Below are 24947 nucleotides of genomic sequence, written 5' to 3' on the forward strand. Positions count from 1 at the left end.
CTTAATTAAAACGAATCTCAACGGCCGCTTTTTTCACACATCATTAGGTTCAATAGATGGAAAGGTGTGCACACGTGACAACTAGAGCGTAACGAGGCCTCTAGGTGGAGGCGATAACGTCCCGGGATGATCCTACAAATCCTAGTATCTCCCATGGAGCTCAGAGCAGGCTATGCAAATACAGGATCTACTTCAACAAGTGGAGGTATCATTAAGGAGAGTTCATTTGTTATAATTAAATGATATGATGTATGAAATAGACACGGTGTCTTGTATGATTACTTTTAACCTGATATTTAAATAATTATTGTAAATTTAATAAATTAAAAATTCAATATTTGCATTATTTAAGGTTGATTCCAAGTAAAACTTGTGTCTTTTTTTTATAAATAATTATTTTTTTTTTAATTATTCCGCCTTCTCTGTATCGGCATTCTCTCTGGAGAAGTCTATTTTGCTCACGAGTGTACATGATGGAAAGAAAAGAATATAAGTAATAAAATAAACTTTATTCTACATTGTGAGCAAATGTAGATTTAATTATTTATTTTACATACAGTGAGGAATCCTAACAATAAGTAGAACACATGAAATGTAGAGTTAAAATATAGCCATACGGTAGGTAAGAAACCGTAAAAGTATTTGAACAGGAAACGACTGTACTTTACAGTCGTAACGTCAGAAAGTCATAAAAGTACAGGGGTAATTTTAAAAGGCGTAAAATTTTACACTCTTCACCTGGAAGTAAATTAAATGCTACAGAAAAATGAAGAAAATTTGATCACAGTTATCTGCATATTAAATGTTTAATAAGTACCTATTATATTTTTCTATATTTAATTTATTTATTCCAGGTGGGATCGTATATATTAAATTCAAATTATTGTACCGTTCAGAATGGCGAGGGTAGTTTATTAACGAAACGGTCGGTGAATTTCAACATTATTTTAATATAAACAGGCTGCCTGCCGATATCAACTCTACTTTTTATTACGGCTCTTTTGTGAGGGAGATTTAGTCGCATCGCATTGATCCAAGCGATCCGAATGTTTGCATACCGAACAGGCCAAAAAATTTCACCGAGTGGTATCGAGCTTCTATATCATTTCCATAGATTCAGTTTTGTCTGGACCTCTTTGTTTCTCAATTTTAAACTTTCATTTTTAATTTTTCCCCATAAAATTTACATATAATAGACTCGTTAGGAGTAAAGAGGATCCCCAATAATTCTTCGTTCAACTTTTCTAAAGCATGAAGCGAAGATTTTGAGGACAGTTTATTCCCGACGCATTCGAGGCGTCGCGTGTTTACACGGACACGTAGTAAATCCTACCATGAAATGGGGATTAGTAAAGCAAGCAGAGTGGCAGAAAGCAGGCGGTATATCTCTTGCAGGCAATCGATAACGAGGTTGAGAATTATTCGGCAGCCAGTGCCTTCTTTAGAATCAGCCATTTTGTGCACGGACAATAATATATAGGGTGTCTTGACACATTATGACCTACTATACTAAAAGTCTCCTATCCTATAATTTATTTATAAATTGCTAATTAATTGTGTTTAGATACCTATATATCAGGGTAAAATCATTTATTTTATAACAAGCAATAATCACCTTTTGTTACAATAATTAATAATTGGCTACTTGAAAGTGATTATAAAGTTATCTAAACAGTATCAAATTGAAAATTTCAAAATTAAATCTTAATTTTGAATTATTCATACTGTGAGGCCTAAACGAAAAATCGCGAAACAATCTACCTGATTTACAGTGTTTGAGTAAATGCAATTTGTTTGGAGCACCTTGTATACCTGTACCAGGACCCACGGGGAGAAGAGAAAGAATGCGATCTGATTAGAGGCAGAACCGTGCACCCACATAACCTCGGTATAACGTTCACGCTTTCTTTCTGCTTCTCTTTTGCCTTTTCTTTTTTCACTCTTTTATGAAGCTGACAGAAGCAAATGCACGCGATCCTCTACTGGACTATACAGGTTGTTCGCATAATTTTTCAATCCGGTATACGAGTATGAATGCGTAATAAAATAATGCGATTCATAAACCAGTGGGTATATACCATGCAAAGTATAATTGATGAATGAATTGATAATAATTTAACGTCTCTGTTTTTAACCCTCTAGTAGCATAACTCATTTATCGAAGAATTCAAAATTTATGATATTAAAAAACTGAGATTAATTCTCCGACGGCGGACCATGGAGAGAGCTTTGAGCTCATTTTCTAAATTTCACAGTGATACCAATTTTCCGAAGTTGCCCAGACGTATAGCAGCAAACCGAAATTTCATCCGTCGGATTACGGCTGACCCTCGTAACGGACTTGAATCGAACGAGCACCGTTCCGTCATGTAACGTGACATTATGCTAATTTCATGGCTATTAGCCGGTCGCGGAGACACCCTGAAGATCTCGTGCCGCCGTGCGAATCGGACCGAGTTGAATTACGAATAATTGCTAGCTGTTCCGCAGCAGGGGTTTCGGTTCTCCGTTCGATCAGAAGTTGCGACCACGAATAGAACGAGAATCGTTAATAAAGGATTATTGTCCGGCTTTTCGCACGTTCAGTATGCTCGTTTTTTGGTCAGACCTTTACGGACACTGACAGCAGCCAGACGAACGATTTTCTCCTTTTACTATTGTCGCGGTTTCTTGTTATTTATTCAACGGTACAATAATGATTTACTACTTTGCTTTGGGGTTTTACACGAATTAACGATTCTTTGAAAAATTTTTCTAATCTAAATATGTTTAAAGGTTTATAATACGTTAAAAATTAATATCAGTATATTTAGTAAACAGTTTTCAGATTTCCCCTTCATAAAAAAATTAAATAATTTTTATAACTTTATGGTTACGAAATTTATTTAATTCCAGAAAATATAAATTTTTAAAAAGTTATCTGAGGGGGAAAAGTAATTTGCAAATTTGTAATTAGTATTTGAAGGTCTACAAAAAATGCATAATGAAGTCCATAAAAAGTAGTGGAAATTTATTGAACGTAACGTTTGATTCCTACTTTGAGTAATTTTATTGAATAATTACCGCGTTATATAATTTTATTACTTTTTGAAATTTCACGGTCCTATTAACGCGGGGGTGAAATAAAAGCACCGGGGCAACGTATAATTTAATATACTTCAGGCATCTTCAAACACACTCGCTCAGTAAAATTTGTAGTAACTCGGCTACGCGCTCGGCAACGAGATGTGCTAAAATGTGCTCTGGCGCGAAAGTGGTTCACAAGGTGTTAAGAGAGATACGAGGAACTCGAGAAAGAGGTGAAAACGATTTAATTACGCAATCGTGGATGCGGTTCTTCGCAAACGAATATGCCAGCTTCTGGCCGTAAAACGATAAGATGATGACACTCGAGGGGATGATAATAATTGAGTAACTTTCTACGAAAGTCAATATCTCTATTCGCAGAACCCTTTTATTCTATTACCGTAGGGTGTCTATTTAAATTAGATATCATTTCTCTCATAATTCTACGTTTATTCATTTCATTTCTTTAAGCTGAAAAAATTCTCATAGAGTTAAATATATAATAGCAAGGAACATCTCTGTAAAAGAGAATAAATAGAAGAGTAAGAGATTCGTATGACAGAAAATCAAATAGGGAATGTAAATCCAAAGGGACTAAGGACCCAGGGAAATTCCCAAAACGTGTTTGTTATCATAAATGCGTGATGTTCTATTCCGCGTTTAGATTGCTAATTAACATTGCTGGGAAATTGGTTGGCGAATAAACTAACCGAACTCGTAACGAGTTTTCTCTCTCAATAAATTCTGCATTAGGATCCTTAAAAATTAAAACAAATTTTCAAGGAATGTATTTAAAAGAAAACCTGCAAAAGGGGGTGTTTGACGCATTGTAAGATGGTAACGTGGTAGCCATTAATAACTCCAGGCGGAAGGTGTTAAAGTCCTTTACGGCGACTAAAAAGCGTGAGTCGTAACAGAGGGAATCGCGATGTGTACGCGTTTGCGAATTTATTTTCGCTTAAGGACACATCAACGCTGGGAACGATTTCGCATCGTTGAGCATCGCTATGTTAAACATGGTGAATCGAATTGACATGCCAGTTTACGAGGTGTAATAATCTAACAATAAAAAAATTCTAAATTTTTATAACAAATAAATGTTTTCGAAGTTACCAATGAGAAATGTTGAAAATGAAATGAAATGAAGAGGTTAGTTGAAGAGGATGTTTTCGAAGAGGAGGAGTAGATAAATTATATTGAATTCGTGATTGGTAAAAAATCGAGGATCGCGCACGCAGAAACTCGATCGACCGTCATCGAAAGTCATTCGTCTTCTTCGCGGAATTCGTACGATGGGCACACTTATCTGGATTATCAATGAAAGCAAGCGAAAGAACTGGTGGAGCAATGCCAAACGATACGATAGATGCGAATCAAATGATGGATGCGCGCAAAAATTTCACATTCCTCTTTTCCCACGTCACTTAAACCGGAGGATCCATGGATGGCCGAGCCACTCCTTTTTCGTGAGAAACCACGACATTTCTATCGCGTGATTGATAAAAATGCGATTTCATGTAGGTTGATAGTAATTTCGTTACGGACCAGGCTTAAGATCTCCCCCCACATTTTGTCGTGGTTCGACGATCATTTTTCAGATTAAATGGGCTCCACTTGAGAATTGTCATCGAAGAGTGTCTGAGTTAGATTTACGTTATTGTGAAACCATATTTTTAAAAGCGGTATGATAAGAAAATGAATGAAATTAAAAATGGTTACTCCGAACTAGAATCATTAACATATTGGCAATTGCTGACGTAGTACGTTTTTCGAAAATTCATTCTAATCGTACGATGAAGTCAGAATCTGAAAGTATCCACGCAAGCTCATTAAGTAAATTGTCCTGGAACTAAAGGAAATGTTCGAATCGACCGAAGGAGCCGTTAACGAGTATCAGGACTAGGTGAACGTTTAGCTATATCTCCCCTTCGCGACTGCTTCTCAAGATTTCGAGTGGCATGCCATTCTCTACCAGATATCATCGTAATTTATAGCGAAACACACAGAAGTGAGGCTTGATTATTCCTTACCCACCCCTCAGTCACCCCTCGTAAACCGAGACACCATGGCCACTCCATTCTCTTAACTTTCATATTACTGAACACTTGGAATACGTTTCGAGGATACTCGAACTACCAGCTATTGTTTCGTCGTATTATTGTCGTCGAGAGCACTCCGGTAGTTGGATGTTCGACTCGGAGAATAATATCTCGTTTTCTGTTTTATGACTAGCAATTGCCTGTTCGATGGTATCCCGATGTCGTAAGAAACTTTTCACCTTTTTTACGTTTCTCCTTTCCAATAGTCTTTTCACCAGTGAAAAGGGGATGGATTATTCTTCCTTCTTCTAAAATGAAATATACGAATCGCAAATGATGAATGCATGTAACGCTTCAAATTTAATCCCGAAAAATAAACAAATATATCGACAGAAATTTATATCCCCAGCACATTTAAACCTGTTTACATCTGTTCCCAAACATCGAAAGTAATTAATTATATGATTTACAATTTTGTATAAATATAAGAAGACTAATGTAAAGCTTTCAGTTATGTATCATCTTTGTTCATTATTTTCTTTATGTAAAATTTATGGAGAATCTTGATTAGCCTGGCTTGTCGACAGCAGCAGAATATTTCATTGCATTTCAAAATATGTTAGAAATGTAGCGAGAATGATTTATGGAAACAGTCGTTTGTTTCGGACCTGTTGTCTTGCAATAGAGCAGTAGAAGTGCTTGATTACACTTCCCTTCCTGCTCTTCTTCCTCTTGGTCATTAGCCTGTAAACTAAATCTCTACACCCACACCATTTTCTTAATGCACCGAAATTCCGTGAATTACCTTTCATACCGACGAATAATTTGGCGAAATGATATATGTAATGGTGCTTATGAATATGAATTCATTGTTCAATTAACATGCTTCGAATTTTGCAAACTGTAATAAATTTATAATTTTAAAATTTTTTAAGCGACTTCTACTAATATTCCATATTATTTATTTTCTAAATTACTTTTAATATTAATATCGTCAAAATTAAAAGTTTGGAAATGACTGCTTCCCTTATATCGCTATATTCCTAAGGGAAGCCTACTTTGCTCGATACTGTACAGATTTTTTACTGGATACTTGGATGCCATAAAGGATCAAGATTTCTGAAAAAGAACTGCCAATGACAACGACAATATAGCATAAAACATGTTACTTGATTAGCCAATTAGCAAGCAAATTTTTGTCGACACGAAAACAGACCAGATTCTTATTTAAAAAAATGTATCCCTAAAAAAGAACTACTCGTTGATATCAAAGAGACTCGATTCGTAAAGGACGTCGTCGTGGTGATCGTTTCTCGAGATCCTCGGGATCTTCCTCGTGCAGCTACCATAGCGGCAACGAGTATCAAGATATCCTTGTAATTTATGCGACAGTCGTTTGTTTCAGTCCTGTCGTCCTGGCGATAGTGGGCCAGGAATACACTTTGCTCATTCCTGCGTTGCCATATCCAAACCTGCACCATTTATTGTTAGCTTCGTAGCTACCATTCTATTCAATTTTCATGTTACAATTGCTTGACACAGTACTTCTAGTAAAAGACATTTGTGGACATAAAGGAAATTTTAAAGATAAACGCTCAAAGAAATTAAGAAACAGTCAGTTCGCTAACTCCTTGAAAAAGTTAGTACTCGTAGAATTGTTGGAAGAAATTGCTTCGATTTAAGAAAGTTCTCAGTTCTACAATCCTTTCCTTACGGCTCAAGCAAGGACAGACGTAACTGCACAGACACTGACACCCTCAACCTAATTTGTCAACTCTTTTCCCAAGAGGTGTAGAAATTCTCGTCCGTCAAGCAAGTAAGCAAGTACCTGTCTTTATCCCAACCTCTCATCCGTTAACCTTGCTCAAGTGTCAGATCTCTCCGTCAGGATTGTTGTTAGAATTTACTGAGAGTAGTGTTTCGTTCAATTTGATAATTATTTGTAAAATTTAATTCGTTACCTTTGGTATCACTTCTTCCTAATCACTATTTCAAATTTGAATACTTTCCCACGCTTCTGTGTATTTGGCGCGGAAAAAAGGCGGGAAAATATAATAATAAAAATTATTGCAATAATTTCTCCATATAGAATAAACTCTCAAGAGTTTCTATTTTATATATTTTTAGATAAACCAGAGCAGTAATTTTATTTCTTCGAGGTCGATGTTGTTTTGTTGGTTTCATCGTTTCACGGTTACTGCGAGTGAAACACTGGAGCGTAAGTTATTTTCTTCTCTGAAGGAAATTTACTTCTTGTTAAAATTTTATTGTTACGTGTATCGTTACATAACTTTCCTTTCCTTTTCCGAGCAGAGAAGTGGAAATTTCTTTTTCAAATTTCATAAATTATTTTTCTGCTGTAAGAGAAATGTTTAAATGCACTCGGTACCTATTCAATCTTTTAACAAGTTATAATAGCTACTGTAATTTTTTTAAATACATAAATCGTGGGAAAGTATACAGCTTTAATATAACAAATTTAATTAGGGTAAATTCTACAAAACAAATAAAATATTACAGTAAAAAAGTTCTAATCAAAATTGAAAAGTACATTAGGAGGATTTCATAGTATGGCAAGCCAGACTGAATACAAAGCAAAGAGAAGAGCACGTTATAACAAATACGTTCAACGAGCTTGAAATCGGGGCGCATTTATAATGCGCCCTCGACAATGTTCACCGGTATCATAGAAACGTTGAAACAAAAGAGCATGGTAGGTGTAGCGACACGCAGTAGAGACGATACCAATTTCCCCTCGAAAAACGCTAAATGTCCTAATTGGCGGTGTTCAGCCACGCGTAGCCGCGTATTTTCCACGGCCATTCATAACCTTTTAACGCGATTAACCGCCCCAAGTTAGCTACAGGCTAAAGAGCATGAATGAGCTCGTGCGTTGACCGCTTCAGACTCGGTGGCGTATTTTTGTTAGGAAGGATTATGTCTTACCGGGGCCGGGGCAAAACTGGCCATGCGAATTAAACTGGCCGCTTCGTTATCTAAGTCTGCCTGGATTAATAATACCAGATTGCGTCATGTGTCTGCCACTATTGAACCCATCGCATCCCTTGGGGATATTTGAATTATGAGATCGAGATATAAATAAAATAACATTTCGGTTCTGTTTGTTATGTAATATGGCATAGAGTAGCGGTTCTCGACTTTTCCAGAAACACTTATAATTGAAAGCAAAATTTAAGAATTCTAATACGATCGAGGAAAGTAGACTTTTCTAAGGAAAATTTTAGAAAATGAAAATAATATGAAATTTAAATAAAATTAAAATTGTGGCTCTCTCCATGGTCCGTTGCCGAAGAATAATTTAGAAAATAAATAATATAATTTTCAGTTATAGAAATAAGAAGTGAAAATAATTTTTAAATATTTTTCTTAATGTTCTATTTTATATTTCAATGAGTAATTCTGCCCAAATTTTATAATTGTAAATAGATATGGATAAAATAATATTCAATTGAATTGATTCGAATGATTTAATTGTTGGCTTAAAAAATCGATTTTAGTAGTTGACATGAAAACGAATAACTTAGTTTGTAAATTTATTGCTCCATTCATAGTAGCAAACGCATAACGTAACAGTTTCAGCAGCTGCCGCAATAAATGTCATGCCACGAAAGTAATTACGGTACAAATTCGCAAATTAATGATAACCGTAAATTATTTTGACCTTGCTTGGACCAACAGGTGGTCAATTATTACTTAAAAGCATTTGATTTCTTAAATATTGTTTCAAATGTTTTGCCAGCAGCTAATGATTTTAATTTTTCAAGTTACAGTGTCTTCATTAAGCAACAAATTTTGTGTAATATAAAAATACACTAATGCTTCTATGATAAAACAAACTTCAGAAGTAGAATCATCCAAGTTTCCTTTCTTGGTTCTTCCTTTTAACGATAATAGTCTAAAGTCCATTTTAAAACCAAAAGTACCATCTCATTATAATTAACACTAAAAGCACGCTGCTAATGGCAGCCATAAAGGATATAAGCTCCATCTAAAATCGAGGAATCATGAAATTACCATGAATACCCTTGGAACTTGCATTGTTGTAATCCGAATGTTTCACTAAATGCAACAAGAGTTCATTAAAAAAATTCTTTACATCCTTATTGAAAATAATGACACCATTTTACCAATAAGTAATTTCACAATTTAAAATATAAGAATAATATTTGCAGAAAATTTTTCAATGAAGTAATTTTAAAAGAAAAGAAAAAAATAGGAGTTTCTATGATTTTCTAATAAGCAATAACGATAATGTAACTATTTGCGCGAATTTGCATTTAGAAATTATTAAATGAAATTACTCATGAACATGCACGGACTGAATACAAAGCGTGAGAAACAAGCTAACCGTACTTGCCGAAGTGTTTCAATGGGGTTGAACGTCGATCATGTGATCACATGTGTGCAGAAATGAACGTTTCCAGCGACGATGAATAATTATTACTGTGTGTAATTCATTGTCGAAACGTGCATACCTAGGCAGCTGCAAACCAACAGCTGTACCAAAATTTGTATCAGATTGTGACCTATGAAATATCTACGACTTCATTAATCAAACTAATCCATTCTATTATGTTCAAACACGATTTATAAATAAATCTGAATTATCGTTCTGAACTACTGTTTCCGATTGATTCAAGTTCAAATATTTATTATTATAAGTTAAAAATAATTATTATGATAAGTTTATACTAATTTGTTTTATTATTATAAAATAATGGAAGCTCCTTATATTTCTAACAATGCAATGATTTATTATTCTCAATTTTTGTTAAAAACCAGAGTATTGTACCGAATCATCCATTCATCAGTCGAGGATCCAATTGTCCCAGCGATGGTTTTTTACCTTGACAAATAGTTTTTTCCTGTCAGAAATCAATTTTTTTGTTTCACCCGACCTATGCTTTCGCCAACATGTGTTATTTGTTAACGGGAAACACTCGTTTAGCTATTTCCCTTCTGTCAAGTCAGTTGAAATCAATCAAACTTTCGAGCCGATTTTCGTTTTCGATACCTTTTGGAAACGATATTTCATCATTCTACGCGTTAATGGAATAACATTTTTTCACGTGTTAACGCAATCACTGGAAAGAATTATTATACGTAAAACGTGATTTCCTGGGTCTACTTCTATAATAAAGTTAAATAACAAGAAGAATGCTCAAACTGTAGTCTCCCGAAACGCTAGGATGTCTATTTTCTAAAGCAGACGTCTCGTTATATTTCGTGCTTTTCACATCTGTTTACGTACACCTACTTGAGAGTAACGTCGTTATAATGAGCGAGCCACCACTTTCTAAACAACTTGCACATACACTGTACCCGGCGCGTTACTAAAAGGTACACCAGCCGTTCTTCAGTTACACTGCTTAATTATTTATTATTTAAAGAATATACCAGGCGAGACGAGTCGTCTGTTTTTTCCTCCCCACTCAGCGTTTCTTTGACCTGTCGCTGCACCCCGTTTTCCCTTTGAATCTTTATTTACCCTTTAGTAGGTCAAGTGAAATTTTATTTTTATCTCATCAGCGGTTTTTTATCGACGAGCAGACTAGATGGAACATTCTTAATACCCTTAAACGCAGGAGTGTAAAAGTTGGTAAAATATTCGAAATTTATAAAATAGTGATTAAAGAGTGATATTAAAGGCACCGAATTAGTTTGTACACTTAATAAATGCATAGAATCCGTGGCTTCTATTTCAGGATATATTCTAAAGCCTGGCGTTGAATTAAACGCAAGATCCTTGCGCAACAATTTCCAATTATCGTTTAAACCTTACTAAGTGGATGCGCAGGGTCTCTTAGTAGATTAACCCGGAAAATTTCTCGGCGTTGCTTGCTAAAATATACAGACAGGCTGTTAATGAAAAATAACCTGGACGGCCTGTGTGTATCATACCGGCGAGGTCATTTATAATAGTTTTATCGTGATGGCCCCAGATAAAAGCGTGTCATTTATTAAATTCACAAATTGAGTTCGCGGCACCTCTTAATGGAAAATTCGAATGATGCCGCCAGCTAATTATTGCTGATGGGAGACGACGATATCCTCCGACTTTAAAAGCGGCTACGTGAACGCACTGAATATAACCAACGATAATGGATTAACCGGGATAATTAATTATGATTTGGTTACGTTAAGTTTCGTTCGGTGCTAAATAGAAAGATTCGAACTGATTTTTCTACAAATCATTGATCATATTGCAAATCATTTCATTTGTTTAAATGTAATTTTTATATCAATTTGTTCATTTATTAAACTAAGAAATAATTTCGAAATTAATTTTGATGAAAATTTAAGAAGCAAAGATTTTCTGATAGTTGCAAAGTTTTATTATTTTTTTATTTTATTTTATTTTATTTAAATTTTCTGTCCATCTTATTCTGTAGTATTAAATATATAGAGTCAAATTGAAATGTATCAATTTCATATTGGACTTTCATGTCTGGGTTGTTTGGAAGAGCGAGTTTATTCTATTTGCTGCTTTTAAGTAGTATAAGTCAGGCATTAACGATCCCCGGCGTACGCTCTTTCATTATGATACAAATTATTGCTACTACAGGATTGAAAAGTGCTTTCTTCACTATTATTAAACTGAATAATATTTATTTAAATCCCTTTTTTATTTTCCATAATTATATTTCAAGGATTTAGTTAACCGAGTTCATAATTCTTCCCGATAACGATGGTAGAAAGTGCAATTCGCTATTAAAGGAAATTTCAATTAGCTGCGAGTTATTCACCATTGAACACGTGCGACTATGGGTTCGAAACATGCTCAATACGTGTAATGAAAAGTCCAGTGTACGAAATTAGCATTCACCGAAACCGTTCTGCGTTAATTAACGTGTATCGTATGTAACTCATATCCGAGGATATAATTTTATAATTATCTTATCGTAGAAAGAGAACAGTTTCAACGATTATCCGAGTTGAAAATTACAGTTAAATAGTAATGTTACAGCTGCAGATGGAAGCAGCTGCGCGCTCGGTAATTTGGATGAAACGAAATTATCAAAAAATTCATGCAAACATTTATGTTCGGTTGAAATTATTTTAAATTTCAGTTGAAAATTTTTAGTCCGACTGAAAAAGAATTTGAAAAATTTAAAAGAACCCAAAGTGAATCTTCGTTCCTTTTTCTCTTTTTCATTCTACCGAATCGTCCGCTCTCATTGTTAAATATTGTTTTATTAAAGAATTGCAAATGAAGATTCGTTCCTGTGGTAAAAGCACCGCAATACCGACAGTTTTTCTACCTGTGTTTAAAATTCTTCCATAGAAACCGTGGCCCATTTTCTCCGGTACCAGTCTACAAATTTATGAAAAGCTGTTTCAAAAGCATGTCAGAGAAATTTTTTAGTAAACTGAACACTGTTGGTTTTGTGTTTGGACGGTAGTAAAGGTAAAGCACAAAGAATGCCAAACAACGAGGGGGGAAAAACAAGAGCACTTAACAATATAATTAAAAGAAACTTGAGTTTATATTATACCACAAACTAAAAAATGTAATTTAGAAAAGTGCATGTAGTAGTATAATAATTTGTAAAATTGTTTATAAAAATCAGTGATTTCCAAGCCTTTTCGTCGAGCAAAGATTTATTATTTTGTTTTTCGATCAATTCAAATAGAAAGAGGAATTTTTTTTCCAGCCAATTGATGGGTTCCTGTCCAAGAGGATGGCGTTCAACTGACAATTGTGAATGCGGCCGTAGAAAAAAATCGTCTGCGAAAAATCGGAATGTAGTTACCAATCTGCAATGCAAACTCGTGGCTTCGCGGTAGTTATGTACTCGATTCGGGGGGAAAAAGTGGCACAAAAATGCTGGAGAAAGGGATATGGATATGCGGCGTATCGGGGACGGTTCTCGTTTCGTTTTCGTAGCTTTGCAAACTCTCGTGGAATGTATTCTTCACGATACTAATTAAATTCACGTGTTTCGTTTCGGTTACTCTACTCCTTGCCATTCTAATTTTCGGTTTTCCCTTGCTCCCTCGCCAAACAGACTGCACACACACTTTTATTCAACGTGTTTTTGTCTTTTGACCTAATTCTAGCTCGATACGTTTCATACGTTTTATTTTGATTCATTGAAGCTCGGGCTGATTTATTCTTTGAATTTCGAAATCATACTTGCATTTGTGATAGTGATCCGTCTGAGGGTTAAAAAATTAAATGATCCTGTTCTAATTGAAGTGTACTGGATTTTACACCGCCGTTTCAACTGCGGCAGCTAACGTGTTAACTTCGAAATTATACAGCATTTTCGTAAGTTTACTTTTAGCGGAGCTCATTTAGGGATCGCTTTAGTAAGTTAAATATAATTTACTTAAACATGAGTGCTCAAATTAGCCCCTTGGGCGTATCTTTCACTTCATGTTCGTTTTACAAAAGTATAAAACCCCTATATAATCGTAAAACGCGAGAATTGATTTTTTAAATGAATTTTACGGTATTTTAAACTATCCTTGAAATTTTATGTTAGCGATAAAGTTGAATAATTTGTTGCTCGAGTAAACTCTATGGTAAGAAAACTTCTTTTGAAAAATTTTAAAAATTCATAATAGCTTCGTGAACATTATTATCACAGAAAAGCTTGATAATTATTTTAAAATTATTTTTAGAAAAATAAAAATAGTTCTTTCAAATAAATTTAGTCATGTTTGTATAATTAACAAACCTAGTTATTTCTATTTGATCTGATACCCGTAGCTCAGTAGAGCTACTATGAAATCTAATTCTACTGCAAAATAAAGGAACATTAAAAAGATAATAACGCGTTCTGGTGTGATGATCAAGATCAATCATTTTCGCCCGACCGGTGTAATAATCTCGTGCGGTGGAAAATTTTGTCGATTATCTAACCACAGCTTCCGCTTACAATGCGAACCTTTTGCGGCTAGTCACGGGCTTCAATCTGTACATCACGTGACACGGGGTAGTTACCATGGGGTTAATTTTCCCGCACAATTCCCTAGATTCGTCGCCAGCGAAGGCCTGCCAACCCCCTTCCAATTCCGATCTGATCGGTGATTCTCGTGTCTGAGTGCGTCCGTGTAACACAGCTGGCATTATGTACAGGCATAAATTGCAACGACAGCACGAGTCACGTAAGTCACGAGTATCACGCCCCACGATAATGGTAAGCCTACGCTTCCACCACTGGTAAGCCCGTGTGTGTCTTATTCCAGGTTTAGCCGTGTGTTTAATCCACGCGGCGAACCGCTCGTTAAACCAACCCTCTCGCACTTCCACCGCATTATTTACGTTATTTTGTCTACAAGATGCTGAGCTAACGACATAATACGAAACTACTTTCGACGTATCTTGCAGCCGTCTAACATTATTTACCTAGACTCCATAAAACAAGAAAATTTCATAATTTATACTTTGACTTGGAAACGCAAAGTGTTCAAAATCTAAATGAATAATAAATCTTTAAATTTATCATTTTTCATTTTATGCAAATAGTGTGACATTTTTTCTTTATGTCCCCCTGTTCCCTAGGGAAAATTAGTATACCATGCTTGACAGTGCACTAAAAAGAAAATAACAAGACTAACAAATGCTGCAGTTTACGTTTAACTTTTCAAATCCGTGTAGCACATAAGAGGGTTTCCTAATCCACTTTGGCAAGAATGTAGGGAAGAAAAGAAGCGTTGTGCCTTTTAGATCCTCAAATCTTTCGGTGGTTATTAATATTGCTGTCACGTGCACTCGCTATCGTCGTGAGGGCATTTATCCAGGATGCAAAGCCGGTATGTTTATATGCAGTACTCTGTACCGGCTGCAAACACATTATCGTTTTCCTTTTCTTCCAAACGAATGATGGGTAAATTTTGTCCTTTCGAACGAGGAAAGAAGTGAACGGGGAACGAAAAGACACCGAGCAGATAACCGAGTTGAACGAAGAGCAAAAGGTTGGACGTGTTTCGGTACGAGAAAGGAATGGCCGATTTAAAATGCCGCCCACGACGGGTCATACCCTATTGTCTCGATGTTTGCAACGAATTTGCCTACGTGCTCGAATGCGACCACAGTCGTTTTTCGGGTGTTTTGCTTGCTGCGCCGCAGTTTATATACGCGGTAAGAATAAACGTTTCTGATGCTACTTCCATCACCCCCGCCCAAAAACCATGCAGAGAGCCATCATTTTAATTTTGAATTCATTTCATTTCCAGTTATTAAATTCCACACGGTTCCTTTGAAAATTATACATTTAATTTTTCCTCTTCATTCGTTATTATATCAAATCTGTTCCTGTTGGATATTCATAATCGTATTACGTTGAAATTGTGGAATTTAATTATCACGTAAAATGAAAATTGAATAGGATATTGTTATTCTGAATGGTTGATTTACATCTATTCAGAGAACAACGTATTAAGGCTAGGAACAATGAAAACAATGATGATGGAATCTGCCTAGTAAAAAAATTCCATTCAATATTTTTTAACATAGTAAATGGAAGACTCGTAATGGGTCTCTATGCACAGTAAGGCTCAGGACTATAGCCCCCCTTAAATCTTCACTTAATCCGGCGATGCATAAGACTTAATTAGCCACCACACGGTTTACTCACGTTCGAATAATTTATGTATTTCTTCGACACATTGTATAAACGTAATTAACGAAACCAATTTGAATACCTCGTTGAATGAAAATATGGTAGGCTGTATACTTTTCGTACGTGTTTAATTAAACGACGGGGATATGAGTGGAGGTCAGATGAGGTTGCTGGTAACATAACCAATATGCACTTTCGATAGCTTTATACGTGTAGGCGACTATCGAGAAATTTGATTTACGAGTGGACAGTATGAATCCCTGGCTCGATGCGCGGACCAGGAAGAACGGCGCAGGGCCTGGGATTAAATAATTATTCGCAATCACATACAGCTGGTGCATTATGTATAGGCGGCTGTCAAAGCTATTTAAAGGTTTCTGCCCACGTTCCCCATTTCCAACATGTCCTATTATGATATTAGTTAAAATTTTCGTCGTGGCGAGGTGAATCTTAGAATATTTCATTTACGACCTGTAAAAGAGGAGGAAGCGAAAACGGGCGACCTCGTTAACCGCGTAAATTCACGATTTTCTGCTCGTTAAGTAAACGCGAGGATTCGACCAGTTAGTCGGACCTGGTATTATCTCAGAGGAACACGGAGATTGCACGAAAACACGCATCGAGGTGAATGCACGTCGAGATAATAAACGGCTGCATGCCACTGACAAGGAAAAGTCGCGAACGGTCCGCTTTCTATTTGGATGGAACTTTATGAGCTTGTAAAAGAGCCAAAAATTCTAGATACATAGTTTCTCAGCCTCGGTAATTCACATTCAACAGTGATGTAACTAGGTAGGGGTCGGGGTGGGCCTGGGCCCTCCAAAATATAGATTGCCCTATTCATCATTCTAATATTCTCAGATTCCAAGGTTCTAAAATTCTAGATCATGAGGTTCCAAGATTTAAAAATTCTAATATTCTAGTATCTCAGTAGCCTAGCATTTCAGTATCCTAGTATTCTGATATTCAAATACTAGATACATTTATAATAACAGCATCACTTGCGGTTGTAAATCAACGCAATCACGTCAAATTTGAAACGTTCCGCCACCTTGATCGTACTTCTATTTCGTTGTACACATGGGATGCAGAGTTGCATCCCGAAGAAGGTACCATACTTTCATGCTCCGTCTACTGCATCGTTTTCGCGTGAAAACTTTCGGGACAGTTCGTTTCCAAGCGTCGAACGCTGCCTCTCAAGCGGAGATAAAGGCAACGAGTTTTTTTTTTCCTACGGTTTGCAGCCGTTCACGAACGTCTGCTGGGCCAAAGCAATTATGCAAATTCCGTGGAAGATGGATACCCATCTTGTCGAGCGTAGCTGTGTTCCAAGTAACCTGTACACGGCCATGCATGTTCTACGCGCTACGAGTCTACCACGATCTTCTCGTGTCTATCCCTCATTAGTGGAAACGAGGGTAGAAATTCTGTAAATAATAGGAAAGTGTCTTCTTACGTTGACAGAGAAGCTGTACAAACGAAATCTTAAAGCATCTTTATATATAAAATGAAAATATAATCGTAAAAAAAGATTTTTGCATAAATTATTTCAAGCAACCAGATGACATTGCATCACAAATCCAATTAGTTAGAAACACAGTAAAGTCAAAGTGATGACGAACGACCCGTCAACGAGCATCCGTTTTTCAGATCGCAGGCACCCTTTGCAATTACCGCGTCCACTTTGTAGCCGTTAATTATATCGCAGGGAAATCCTGATAGAAGACGAAGCAGGATCGTTAGAGTGGACCAGATGCGGCATTCCAAGCGTTTAGCCCCTGCAACCTCGCGCGCTATCGTTCTTGCAAAGCCACCACGTGTTTTGGATCCTGTGAGAGAAGTGAATGGCCTCCGTGCCTCGACCTGCATGCATTCGCCCCTAATGGCGACAACTTGTCGCTCGATATACGCGTGTCATTATCGTCGAGTAACGACGTACAATCTTCTCCTAATTTAATGAAGTACACTTGCAATCAAATCAACCTACCCTAGGGAAAATGGCGAAACAGGAATCCCCAGGATCTTAATTCTTACGATATCACTATTAAAAATAAATTAGTACATTTCCAAGCATAGATGCCGTCACCTCGTTTCACTGGTCTAGAAAGTCTGACTGACAACGACAGAGTCTCGCAATGCAAATAGGTGTATGTGTTATTCAGTAGGGTAGAGCTTTGCGAAGATGTAGCCGAGCCGATTTGTATTCCCTGTAAAAACTCTGTGCTCTAAACTTCCCCGAGAGAGATCCAAAGTGCTCTATCGAATCTAGAATTCCGATCAGTTTCTTCAAAGTTTAAAGACGAAACTCTATCTTGCACTTAAGAAGAACAATGTTCACTTTTTGGAATCAAATTGACTTCTTCGAGAAAGGAGGAAAATAAAATTATGGGAAATAATAATTTTCAAATATTAGGTTGGTAGGACCTCTTTCCCTATATCGTCATTTTCCTTAATAAAGTCTACCATTCCCAATACTGTACACTCGTAGCTCGGAACGTAAGAGGCAGTAGCATTGAAAACGTGCTTTTAAAAGCGATAAATGCTACGGTTAGAAATTGACATGACACGATTGGTCGAGAATGCAAAACCTCGACGGGTGCCTATCGGGTTCTAGGAAATCGACAGCCGATAGAAAGGGCGAAACGAAACAATATGACAATACGATCGAAATAAAAGCAGCGAAAAATGTCGATGTACAGCCGCGACAGAAAAAAAAGCGCGGTCTCAAACGACAATGGGGAAATGGTCGAACACAATGGATACGTAGTGCAACGGAAATTAAAACAGGAAGAAAACGAGCGATGCTGCGGTGAATGGTAAACGATTACACGTCCGTCGATCACCGCTCGAAGGGTTGAGAATATGTTTGCCAGGGAAAAATGTAAAGCGAGGTACACGATAGAAGGGAAATCGATCTATGAACTTATCGGTAGAGGTGATGCTCGAAAGGATACGGAAGCATCGGTTGCAGAGAAAGAAATACCAAGATGTCGAAAGGGACAAGTGGATGGTAATGGAAGTTCATTTGAAAGCGAAGAAAACGTGGTAAAATCTCATCGATTTTTATGAAAGGAACGATAGACATTTTTCAGAAAACTAAGGGTAGGAGCCCCCGAAGGTTTGATAGCTTTCCAGGTCTGTAAATCCAGTCTTGGATAAATTATTAATTGAATCATGGGGTAAAGAAGTAAGAAACTATAATAAATGAATATCAATTATTACGTTAAAATAAAAAAAGAAAATTAAGGGAAATAAGAAGATGGAAGAATGTCGAGACATGGAAAGAAAGAAAGAAAAAGACTAAGGAAGTTGATGCACGTATTGCAAAGTTTTCGTTCCAACACATGCGTGTATTTCCCTCGCAATAACTAATGACACTGTCGCGAGGTTTACGTAGGTATGGGGAGGAAATCCTGGTGGCTCGAGGGTGGAGAATACGGGCCGTTTGACTTCATGCATGACAGTATATAACGCGGGTAATACAATTTGTCGGAATTTATTGGTCCTCGATAGCCACGCGAACCCCGGTGGAATCAGCTTCCTCCATCGTACTCGATCCTATGTTCCACGTTTACCGTCCGCCCAGATTCCTTTTCGACGATCACGTAAACCTCACCACCCTCTTTTCTCTTTTTCGTACTTTGTATCTTCTGTCACATTTTTCAATACTCTTATAATTATACTTAACAAAGCTAGATCATGCTAAAATTCAAAATACATCTTTATAGATTAATTCCATACAATAAACGTCACCTTTCTCCTGCACGAATGGAAAATAAAACACATTGGCCGATGGCCAAAGTGCGCGATGAATTTCCGTCGCGACGTCAACATCGTTCACGGGAACGAATTAGCAATATAACAAGCGAAGCCGACGAGTATTGCTCGTGGTTCCTACCAATGCAATGACTGGCAGTTGAATGATTAGCAGAAACTAGAATCGATCTCCGGTACGTCATATTCCAACCTTCCCAATCTTGGATCGTTTACCTCCTCTCCCATTCGTTTCCTCCTCATCGTCGATCGGTTGAGTAAAAGTCAGGAGAGCCGGTTGATTTTCCCCGGAAGAAGCAACGAACCATCGTAAGACTGCACAGGGTAGCGCTTTTGTGAATTGACGGTCGTTGCGGGGGAGGAAGCGTGTGTGCATACACGTGAACCGAAATCCACGTGCGCGCATACAGGCGTACTCTAAAAGACGAGCCCTCTTCGAAAGCTGGTTAAGCCGGCAATAAGGGAACGTTGTCGAGCTGCCGTTTGCTAGAGAAAGGAACGAAGTAAAAAGGAAAATAAAAACGGATATAGTTTATCGACCTCGGGGACCGGTTTCCCAGCGGAGACGAAATTGCAGGAGTAAAATGTGCAAGGCTGTTATGGATGGTAGATAAAGCAACTAATAAGATAACGTCTAATTTGCATGATCGAATCAGCCGTTCCGGGATCGAATGCGGAATTTAAAGGAAGATGTACGGAACGAGCGATGACAGGATGCGACAAAGGGTACGTGTCGACGGGATCCTCCGCGTTTCTTAGGAAAATATTTATCTCTGTTCTAGAGAAGCTGTTCCTTGTATTAATTAACCCTTTCATTGATATTGGCCTTCGAGAAATTCGATCACCCTGTGGTATAAGCGACCAAGTAATTTTACTAATCATAAAGTATTGGCAGATATCCGATAATTAGTTTTCGAAGTAGCTAGGGGGTGTAAATTTTCCAAGTCTATTTCAACTTTACTAGCGAATTTCCAATTCATAGAAATTACGTTCAAATAAGTAGTATAAAGACAATGCTGTTTACGCTTAATTTAAGCAGACTATAAAGTAGATGTAAGACAGAATGGTCGAGCATTCGGTGTCCAAGGGTTAAATTATCGTGCAAGGGTAACGGGGTTTCGACGCCTCGAGATTACGACGGTACGTGCGGAGGCGAACGGTTGAACACAGCCGGTTGCGTTAAGCGACCGACCACTCTAATAAAGTTCCATTCAAATTTCCACGTGCAACCAACCATCTCCGTCGACCCCGTCGAAATTGCCGCGACGGTCGCGCGCTAAGGGTTGAACGAGCAATTACAGGGGAAAAGGAGCTCCGCGTAATTAGGTGTATAATTGCGAATGGAATGAAAAGAGAAGCGATTGCGAGACAAGGACAGGGAGAGATACACGAAACGCGGGAGACCCGGTCGAGGATGACGCATGTACCCCGTGAGTACCTCCTCCCCCACTCGTCTGAACCCTCGCGAAGCTTGAAAGCAGCCACGTAAACCGTAGGACCAGCTACAGGGGGGGGTGAAACTACCCCTTGGCACGCGAGACCATTACGTGCTACCTTACCACCTCACGCCATCTCCTAGCAGGTCCTCATCAAGCTTCCTTCTCCTGCCACCTCGACTTTCCATAGTAAAACGGCCAGGCATGCCAATAGAGAGAAAGCACGTAAGAGTCGACGCGGAGAAAGAGGGTAAAAGGAGTTTTCGAAAGGGGTGTACACTCGCGTACGGCCGGGGCAAAGAATGGCTAATTGTTTGTAATTAATATATTACATGCCGAGTGGTAAGTCTCGAGTGCTACCACGCTACACGATAGTCATCGCTTATTTACGGCTCGACTTCGTGCGTCCTACGATCGACTATGTTGCGGAACTTAACTCCTACGCGCGTTTGTGCCCGGCAAATTGAGGGCGGTTTTAAAATGCTCAAAGACGACGGAAAGTTTCTACCTGATTTACGATTTTGCGTTACATTCCGTATCTCAAACTAATTTGTATGCAAATCGACACGTTTGATGCCTGATATCACAAAATCATGATTTTTTAATTTAAATCCTTCGAAGTAGATGTAAATTAATATATAACGATAGTGTCTACCTTTATATATTTAAATAAATAAATATTTCTTTAAATTCACCCGAGTGAAATTATTTCATTTAAGTCGTTGGAAGTTCTTTCCTCTACAAAATACTCTATCCTCCAAATCCTTGGTCCTAAGAATAAATTTCCTTCTTCTTTTTCTCCTCCATTCGCTGCTGCTACTCGCGTATCGTTCTCCAGTTTCTCCGTGTACCCTCTGTCAGACGAATTTCCATGAAATTACGCGATAGCCTCGCCTTGCCGAAGCAGAGACAGAGCTCGGCCAGCGGGTCGATAATCACTTTCGATCGTAACTATGGTAATGAGACGGCTAATTATAAAAAGGAATTACAAGCTACACCGAAGGAAAGGCGAGAAAGAAAGGGAAGCTTCCTTGCAGACACGTTTACAACGTGGAGGGCAATGAGAACGTTGGAACGCTTCAGTTAGTACGACTTTCTCGACGGCTAACTACTTTTAACGAGTACTCGCGAACGTTTAATGAATAGAGAGCGGTTTTACTGAACTGCATCGTCAAGACGCCGATATTGATGCGGCAGACTGTCTTCCACCGAATCCGCATTGTCTCGGCCAAGGGGTTACTTTTAGCCAGGGGAAGACCTATCAGGGATTATACATCGAGGGCGAATTAAGATTCCACTGGTAGGATCTTTGAACGAAACCATTGAAGGTACTTACAGGAGATACTATCCGACTACAGGATGAATCAAAAGTTATGGAAAGGTTGAAATTCATAACATTTCTATTTGATTCATATATATTATACAATACTTGTGTCTTTTATGAAAAATTTTCAATATTGTACAATTTTTCTTTAACGAAATTTCTAAAATTATTAGGACATTTAACGATAAATATTCAACTACATAAACGTATTTTATGGAAGAACTTCATTTCCCCTAAAGAGTCCCGTGAGTTTACTTTATATTTCTTTAATGCAAGCCCGCATATGTGAACGTATTCTCATCAATTGTGGCGTTCGACTGCAGTCACATTCTGTTCTGTAAGCGAAGAAAGGAATGCTTTAGATTCACGGTACGTGAGAAGTTGAGCACTGGCGAGAAATGAAATGCTTTCAGAATGCTAAAGGCTATTCGATTTTCGATTTAAAGATTGAACCGGTTGGAATTCACGAAGAATGAAGGATTCATACCGGGCAGGATTTAGAAATCGATCTACCACGAAAGCTTTGTATTAATTCAGAAAACGTTTTCAGTAACTTTAAAATGAACTGCTTTCGTGAAAAATATAAAATTCCAAAATCTCTAAAATTCCCTCGTCAAATCTAGGAAAATGGGAGATATTAAATACTTGAAACTGTTAATAAAGCTAAGAGATCTGGCCCATCCCAGAAAGGAAGCCTAGCTACGTCGATGATCGTCCGTCTTTTCAAGTGAAAGAGTTAAACGACTTTTTTAAAAGTATCTCCACCGAGTGGCGAATGGTTGGCAGAATAAAAATGAATGAGATCGATGTAGAAAAGAGCAAACTCGTTAAAAGGTGTTCGAAGCATCGTGTCAAGCAACTAATAAAGAAATTACTCGGCATCTCGTTGCTGTTCAGATGAGCCAGCAAGAGGCGAAGAATAATGGCCGGCCGTTACGGCGAGAACAAGATCTAAATTAAAAATCGTGGACGTCTGCGACGTGCTCGCGTGCAATAACTTCAAGCTTACAGCTCGTTAGAGGTCGTTGTAAGCGTGTAACGAGTTTTAGCGACAAAGTTCAGTGCGACTCTTATAAATCTAGGTAGTATCTGGACTGTCGTAATCGTTTGTCCACTCGTTAAGCAGACCAACAGCTGGCTGCATTTATCAACAAACTCTCCTCGATATCACGATCGTCGTGACGGAAAAAAATGTTATAGTTAGAAGATTTAGATTATCTAAGAAAATGTAACACAAAAGTAATTAAAGTTGATAGAAAATGAAATGCTTTATTGCGATATTATCCTATGGTACCTTGGAAGATATTTCATTTCTTTCAATAGTCTTCTGCAAAATCACATAGTAAATAGAAGGTACCATTTGCAAAGTAGGGCACAGGGCTGTAACCCCTCTTAGATTCCCCTTAATTCAATATAACTCATAATTAAAAATCTTTCAAGAAGGTAGTCCTTAGGTGAACAGTAAATAGCCACGACCAAGGAATATCGCTTTGCAAACGTTTGTCACGAAACAGCATTATGTTATACATATCAGATTGAAGAAATCGTGGGAACACGTGCACATACTCACGTTTTGCGACGACGACGTTCGATAAACTGGCGAAACAAACAGAATACGTTTCGTTATTCTTTCTCTTCGAAGATCTGAACTGTACGATTCAAAGCGTTTAATACACGATTGAAAAAGGATCTTTATTTAACACTTTAGATAGGGTGAGAATCTCTGGTGACACAATTATGGAATGCAATATCGTTCAAGTGATCTTCTCGGATTCTTTTAACCCAATTTCTCAGTACATTTTCATGTAACTAGTCTCAAGCTCAATTTTATCAATGGCAGCTGTGATACCATTTTTTACGACTTCTAGAGTAATGGTACATGTAAAAATGCTAAATGCTAATTTAATTTATTTTTCAATTACAGCCCCAGTGTTTATTCCTGAGGGAATTACAAAATTTTTATAATTTACATTTTGAATGAATCATGTTTAATTAAATCATTACAAGACGCTTACGATTAGAACAGATCACATTTCCCTGTAATCCGATACATTGCGATCACATTGTAACTCAAATACCATTATCTTATCTCATGTTCGGTACGATTAGTCTCGGTATTCCTGCCAAGGATTAGCAAGGATACGATAATTAGGACAACACCGGTAGACGTAACTGAACGCATGCACAGTTAAGGGGGGTAGAAACGTGCAGGGCAACGATGCGACATTACTGGTATAATCAGGCGAAAGAACGGATTTATGGGAATCCACTTTTCGTCCTTATACGAGAAGAAACATTCCATAACCCATGTAGAAAGTCGAATGGTTTTCAACTTTCATTTACCTCTTCTTGATTGGAATAGGTGCTTAATAATATTCTCCTTTTTAGAAGTGAGAAATTACTTGAGTGAATTATTGCTAGGCCTTTCTGATATATTGTATCAGCCAGACAGAGACCTTGGCAAGATTTTCTGGGCAAAGATCTCGTTTTGGCAAACACGCAACTGCGGGATAATGAATTTCACGATATGAGAAATAGCACCGAAGAGAGGAAGTTTCTCTCGTTGCTCTTTCCCTTTCGCCGCTACATGTTCCACTGAATCGGACGAATTTACAGACATGGGGGTGTGGGGTACCCCGTGTGGTTCGGGAAACCGAATTCGCTTAAATCTGGCCGAATTGAAGCCTAAAGAACAGTTAAAAAAAAAATAAATAGG

The 24947-nt window shown here is 37.6% G+C and overlaps 1 protein-coding gene across 6 annotated transcripts in view; it reads right to left on the bottom strand.

The window, feature by feature from the left end:
• The window catches only part of LOC114882855, a 129831-nt gene that overhangs the window by 44267 nt on the left and 60617 nt on the right, over positions 1 to 24947 (bottom strand). The window contains exon 1 of one of the 6 annotated variants that reach the window (XM_029199963.2): positions 19688 to 19743. The exons of the other annotated variants lie outside the window; for them this stretch is intronic. The gene's annotated coding sequence lies outside the window, so the exon portion shown is untranslated. Of the gene's footprint in view, positions 1 to 19687; positions 19744 to 24947 lie in introns of those variants that run through there. 6 annotated transcript variants of the gene reach the window in all.

Source organism: Osmia bicornis, chromosome 15, assembly GCF_907164935.1.
Source record: "Osmia bicornis bicornis chromosome 15, iOsmBic2.1, whole genome shotgun sequence".
NCBI classification, from domain to species: Eukaryota; Metazoa; Arthropoda; class Insecta; order Hymenoptera; family Megachilidae; genus Osmia; species Osmia bicornis.